The sequence below is a fragment of the Penaeus monodon genome, unplaced genomic scaffold (assembly GCF_015228065.2).
Source record: "Penaeus monodon isolate SGIC_2016 unplaced genomic scaffold, NSTDA_Pmon_1 PmonScaffold_451, whole genome shotgun sequence".
Lineage (NCBI taxonomy): Eukaryota > Metazoa > Arthropoda > Malacostraca > Decapoda > Penaeidae > Penaeus > Penaeus monodon.
Genome location: NW_023659342.1, coordinates 49,266 through 56,774, shown reverse-complemented (window position 1 = coordinate 56,774; position 7,509 = coordinate 49,266). Strand labels below are relative to the sequence as shown.

The following is a 7,509-nucleotide window of genomic DNA, read 5'->3' as shown; positions in this document are numbered from 1 at the left end:
AGGAAAGGAAGAAAATAAAATCCCACAGAAAATTCCGGGAGTTTATAGACAGCAAAAAGGCAATGTTATTTCCAGGTTGGAAAAACATTCCCATCTTATGCAATATCTTTATCAAATAAAACAAGGTGTTTAATAACATCACGATTAGGATCCAAAGGGTCAGAGTAAAAACTCCTGACCCTTTTAAACTGCAGTGACTTCAAAATGCGTGGACATCTGTTATTAGGGATCCTCGCTAGCAACATCCGAAAAACTACCTACCCGTGCCTTGCGATCTTTCACAAGAAAACTCCGGCAAATATAAATGATGTTACGAATATCTATTGTTGAAAATCACTTCAGTTGCTTATAAAAATTTACGAAGCTATTTGAAGCCTTTTATATTTTATATTTGTATTTGAAAAGGGATTTATATGGGCATTCTATAATAATAGCGTATATGTGTATACATATGTTTTATTTTTCTCAGTAGTGAAACGTTTCATTACCAACATTAGCATATGATATGAATTTTTGTAGAGGGTGAATGCTAATTACCCTTGCGCAGAAAACCCGGGTTTTTTCATGCAGATTTACGATAATCGCATTGGACTCTGGCAGTGTGTCTTATATCCTTTGGTGCAATTACTTTTGGGTTTGTATTAAACTTTAATCGGGAATTAACTTTTTTGAGGCGTACAGAAGGCGCCTATAGATTCACCTTAAACATTTCGTTAGGCTACTCATTTTTTAAAGAGATTTACCTTAATTATCTTATATGTTATTACATTTTCACCTTAATATGAATGTCTGGGGAAGGGTTAATGGCTAATCCAGGGTATATGATCAAACAATTACACTATTTACTTCGTAGTCTAAAAACTCACTGCCTCTTTAATCTGTACCCTGACTTATTTCATTCCACATCCACAGGGCCTGTGTGTTCGAATGCAATTTTGATTGTAGGGAGATAAAAGATTAGATAGCATAGTAATCTCATAGCTGACTCATTTAGCAGCCAGTCAAGAGTAATTAAATGTTTTGTTTGATGAACATTTATACGAAATTTGTTCTAAACCCAATTTTATGAGTGTTATTAATTATTGTACGAGTTAAGTGAAGTTATGACTACTGACAATCAGAATTTACACACTGTAATTTCCTATCTATTCATCTTTTAAATATGTTTATGTTTTGGACGACCACATTTACATTTTATTATTAATAACTATAGACATATATGCTCTTTAGGGTCTGTATAACCAAATGTGTCTAAGGTTTCAATTTGCTGATATTCTCTTACTTTCAATCTAGTATATTAGCATTTTTAATTTTTTTAGTTCTACTTCCAAAGATGGTTTTCTCAAGGGTGTCATATAACGGTTCAATGGTTTTCCATGGCGCTTTGGTATGTTGACATTTATTTCTATTTATTGCTTTACTGATATACATCTGTACAAGATCATATAAATAAATGAAATGGGTACTTTACCGTTTCCAATGAGGTTTTGGTTCAGTTAATATATTCATTATACTAAAGAATTACACCTGCACCCCTTGCACGAAGCAATAAACACAGGTGGGATGAACGAAGCCCAAAACTAACAAAGTGGCAACCAGTAATGCCATCAGTCGGGCAACAGAGTTCTTGTCACAGCTCCTTCTGTGTCGTCGCAAAGAGATAGTAGTTACATCCCACTTGGAGGTTATTGCATTATTTCAAGGACGCACTCCGTTCTCCGCAAGGAATCGAGGAAGCTGCTGACGTAAGTCGTGTATAAGAGCAGTGTGCATTACTTCGTTTCAGTGTGCTTACATTCATTTCAACTTTTAATTTCTTTGCCTACCCTTTGCCAGTTGCGTTGTTTCAGTTGCGTTCTCTTTCTTTTAATATGCATATTTGCAACTGATGATAAACTAATTCAGTGATACAAGAAAAAAAAATCAGTTAAAACGGTGACAAGACCTATAATCATATATAGTTACTTTAAGGTAGTCGATTAAGTTTATATATATATATATATATATATATATATATATATATATATATATTATAATAATTCTCGAGCAAGTGGAACCTATATTTCCGAATCATTTACCTTTTCACCCATAGTGCGGTCACACTAGTCTACTCTGTCCAGGAATCACTTTACAGAGCGGGATACTTCCCCAGCTGTGATGGGAAGCGAGATGAAAATCCCTAGAGCTAAGAGAGGAAGTGTGATGTCAAAGCAAAAACTATAGTATAATTTTAACCTTTTGCCACAATAGTGCAATATGAATTTTGATATCTAGCATATTCATATGTTTTAACCAGTAACCATTACTAGGAAGTTTATTACTTAATTATTTTAACGGTGATTACTATGTCATGTTAATACAACCTGTATTGTAGAAATAAGTAATATGTATTATAACTAACAACAATACCTCACTAAAAAATTTAAGGATTATCCAGACAAACGTTCATTTGATCAAGAAGAAATTCAAGCACACCCACTCCGACACGCAGAAGACCGGAGCTCACTTTAGACAATTACGCTCTCGTGGACACTGCTGTGCCCTCGCAGAGAGATGGTAGTTACATCTCACTTGGAAAGTTATTGCATTATTTCAAGGACACACTCTGTTCTCCCGTTACAGGTTGCAACAGGCTAGGAAGCGAGGAAACTGCTGCCGTAAGCCGTGTATAAGACGGCGTGTGCATTACCTCGTTTTAGTGTGCTTATATTCATTTCAACTTTAGATTTTTTCGCCTATCCCTTGGCCAGTCACGTTGTTTCAGCCGTATTCTTTTTCTTTAAGTAGCGTGCATATTGCGACTGATGATAACGAGAACTAGAAAGAATAAGATAAATACAAGTTTTAAAAAAGGTGATAAGAAGTATAATCACACAGTTGCTTTAAGCAGTCGATTTAGCTAATTTTATCATTTTATAGCCATACTCGGTAAAAGTATAACATATATTTCCCAACCAATTACCTTTTCATCTTAGGATCTTACTGATGAACAGAGCAGTTTATTTAATGTGTTCCTATTTTCTTCAGTTTTACTCGTTCTGTCTCCTTTGCAAACTATATCGGTGGCGTTTGGCAGTGTTACTACTTAAGCAAGGAAGGTCTCTAATAGTTTTCCTTTCCTTGTTTATTTTAATATTTCTATTAAGAAAACAATTCCCATGTCTTAGGATATGGATTTTCTGCCAGTAGTATCCAGGTTATCTGTATCTAATGCAGTGGGTTAGGTATTGATTTCCCATTAGTGCACTGTACATAAAAATAAACAAATAACTTTTTTTTCTTCATGGTCTATGCATTTACTTCGTGTGTGTGCGTATATGATGTGGTATTGATTATGCAAATATTCTTATTAGTGCATAATGTCACAGCTGTGACACTCATAATGCCGTCAGCATGTGTTGAGAAAAACGTCTTTCACAGTTTGCTCCGTAAAAAAAAAAAAAAAAAAAAAAAAAAAAAAAAAAAAAAAAAAAAAAAAAAAAAAGACAATAAATAAATAAATAAATAATAAATATATTATATAATGTATATATAATATAAATCACGAATTAGAGTTTGTTCTGTGATTACTCAGTGTTCCACTAATCTAATATATTTAAAGATTATTTTACATAACGAAAATGAATTTTTCATAACGATAAATACATATATATAACATTGCAAAAAAAAATATTTCTTGATGATTGATTAAAAAAATCAAGACATTTACTGCTGTTGATGTTAAATAATTCTTCCTAATTCGACTTCTGAAGTTTTTTACAGTTTATGACTTAAGAATATAAATAAATAATTTCCTTTGACAATATTTCTGTAATACATCCAAAGCAAGTTTCTTTATTCTGTAACTAAAACATATTATCTGTAATCTGAAAATGGCATATGACTGTAAGGAAAGTATTAGAATAGTAAAAGCGGCCAACTGATGCTTCCCGTTGTCATGTATTCAAAATGCAGCCATATGTGGCAATCAGTCACGCGTTGGGAAGTATTTTCAGTGGATTTCGAAGCAATGCCTATGTGACGTCCTTATTGCACTGATGACATTGGCCTTTATAACACGTATAAAACCAAAAATGGCCAATTCGGTGGTAGGACTTTGGCCTTTCTAGCCCCTAGCCCTAGCTTGTGTGTACTGTAACTTTATTAGATTTTTTTCAGGGGTGTTGTGTTACTTTTAAATTCGATGAAAAATGCAGATGACATAATAAAATATTCACTTATTTGAACATAAAAGAATTTGGATGAAAGGATCCGCAAAATATAACGCAGACTACATTTCTTGCATATTAATATTTTATAGTAAACATGACCAAAATTAAGTTAAGTAAGTTTAAAGAATGAGATAAATTGTATATGAAGATTATTTTATCTATATATCTATTTTTGCATTTTAAAAATCTTTTTTACCCACATATTTCATTATCATAATTATCCTCATAAATATTGTCACTAAACAATTTCATTTCGGTCTAACCAACAGTGTGCCTTCAAATTTGCCGGACATCGTGCGTGAAACAAGTTTACCAATGAGGTAAAATAGCATTGATATATTGTCTATTTGAGTTATATTATTGGACAGTTTAGCAGAATTATCGACCCCACCTATGTAAATTGCATTATCTACGGTTGATAAAAATATTTATTATATATAATTTTTGTTGTTTTTTGCAGGTCGCAAAAAACGACAATACTCACAATAATGATTTGCCTGATATTGATTACCATTCAGTTATTCAAAAATCAGCGAGAAAAGCAAATAAGGTTAGTTATTCGTCATATCAGAGAAAGATGTATGGAGACAGCCAAACAGACAGAGAGAGAGCGAGCGAGCGAGAGAGAGAGAGAGAGAGAGAGAGAGAGAGAGAGAGAGGGAGAGAGAGAGAGAGAGAGAGAGAGAGAGAGAGAGAATTAATTTAACATTAAAAAGCGTTAAGAGGGGTGAGGGTAAAGAGAGTGGAAAATAGGGCAAGGCAAGGATCAGTAATAAGATGAAAGGGGGGGGGGGTTAAGGCATTAGATCAGGTGTAAGATACAGGTGTATGAGAAAAGAAAGTGCGAATGAGAACAGAATGTGCGAATATTCAGAGAACAGAAAGTGCGAATATCTCTAAATAGATGAGTAGGCTAATTATGAAAAAGTGAGTAAGTGATAAGGGGTGAAAGGGAAGTCGGAGAAGTAGAAGGGAAGTATTGGTGATGAACAAGGGATCAGGGGGAAGTATTAGGTATCAGGAGGAATGTCAGGAGGGGAGGATCCGGGGAAGGGCACTGTTGTGACAAAAGGTCACGTGTTATCCAGGAAGAAATGGAAGGGATAACAGTGAACGAAGGTGGAGCAGGGGAGTGGGGTGTGGTGAGAGGGAGTGGGAGGAGGATGGATGCGGCACTCACTTGAAGTGTAGAGGAAATGGGAGATTGAGAGGTTTGGATGAGGGACATGCATGTGTTTTTGGGTCATAATTAGGAAGTTTGAAGTCCTCAAGAGTTTCTGAAAGGGGGAAGTAATAAGTACAAAGGAGGTTATTAGCGTGATTACTTACTGTGTACGTTTGGATACAGATTGTACACTATAAATCGATTACAAGAAAACTATTGACTATATAATTAAGATATTCACCAGTAAAACACACACGCGTTGCAATTCAAGAGTGATGCAGCCGATGCTAACCCTGTGCCTTTGAGAAACCAAGAAGGACCAAGGAGGTGTGTGTTCCTCAGAATTCAGTGTATTTCCTCAAGATCCCGAAATGCGCGTCACTACTAGTTTCCAGGGTTTTCGTTGCGTAAGTAATGGTTCTATTGTAAGAGGATAAAAAGAAGCAGAGGGAGGATGTTATTCTGACATTCACTCCCAACGCTACAATGTCCGTTTACTTATCAAAGCAGCTTCTGCACTACTAGATATAACAAAGAGGAACTTCTGAGCAAGCATACTTGTCTAACTGAAATATTTGGATCAGGTACGGAGTCAAGCACGGCCTGACCTTCGCCCTACCGCCAATATTGGAGGTTCTGAGGCCAGCATATCATGGTTCTCCCGATGGTCGCTACAACATGGTCGTATCCCACACGCTGTTCGATAAGGAGAGAGCACAAAGGGGTGTTCTCTGACTGACTGGTACCTGCTTGAAGAAAAAAATCACATACACCGTCAGTCAACGTTTTCTTGGTTGAATTAATATTATTCTGGACTGACTGGTCTTTATTAATCTTCAGGATATTTATCGCACTGACATGTCACTGTTCACAATTCAGCAATCCTCCTTATTATTGAGAACTTGTTAAAACTAAATTTGCCAACAGAAGTTGGATGACATGCACTCAAAATAAATATGTTGATCTGCAGGTAATGAAAGAATCAGCCAAATATGTCGCAGCTATACGGGAAGCCGCATCTCGCTTCGAGTCCATGTGGTATTTTGGAAGCTATGAAAAGGTTAGCAAGCAAATTATTATCAAGTGTAAATGATTAAAACTTCCGTATATTTTCCAACTGATCCTTGAATAATAAACTCATCCGAGAATGTTCCTCTTCACAGAGATTTGGCATGACTCTTTCTGCTTTGCAAAAGCGTCACATTACACATCAACTCAGAAGAGTAAATCTAAACACCAATCGCTACATTTTTCGGGGTCAGAGATCCCAGCTATCGTGCAACAGAAAGTAGAGATGTATAGCAAAGCAAAAGGGCTGAATCAGATCTTTGACTTGGTGATGATAGTTGAAAGGTTCGACGAGTCCTTGGTCCTCCTCAAGCACCTCATGTGCTGGGACACTGAAGACGTGGCTTATGTCAAAGCTAAGATTCGGAGTCCGTCTTATAGGCCTAAGGTCTCGGAGGCGGAGAAACACAGGCTTCGGGAACTGAACAGACAGGATGTCATTCTGTACAAGTTCTTCAGCGAAGTCTTGAGGAAAAAGTGAAAGCCTTTGGGAAGGAAGGATGCAGAGGGAAGTCAAGGACCTTCGCCAAGCAAATGCTCGATTTCTGGAGGACTGCGGAGCTGAACTCACTGGATCATCCAACACTGTGAAAACTTGGCGAGTAACAAGCAACTCGAGTATTTGTAAGATGATTCATTAAAGGGGGGCTGATATTATAAAACAACTTATAAGGAGACAGAAGATATGGGTCTCTAGTAACTTAACCTATGACCTATTATCATGGACTTTTACTTGAGTGAAAGGACAAACGGTATTTGAAATATACTTATTAGGAAAGATGGTAATCTAAAGAAAAATAAACCTGTACTTAAGGCATATATTCACCTTAAGTTCCTTTAATTATCTTCCCTAGTTATACATTTCACCGCTAATATGAATGTCTGGGAATGCTTAACGGCTAATCCAGGATATATGCTCAAACAATTACACTATTTATTTCACAATCAAAAACTCAATACCTCTTCAATCTGTGCCCTGACTTATTTCATTTCACATGTAGTGCATGGACCTGTGTGTTCGAATGCAATTTTGAGGCAACATAAAAAAAGAGTTAGATAACCAAT

General features: G+C 36.0%; 1 pseudogene; it reads left to right on the top strand.

Annotated features, from left to right (window-relative positions):
• The first annotated feature begins 4,675 nt into the window (after positions 1 to 4,675).
• Positions 4,676 to 7,285, top strand: LOC119570939 (annotated as a pseudogene).
• Positions 7,286 to 7,509: the final 224 nt, after the last annotated feature.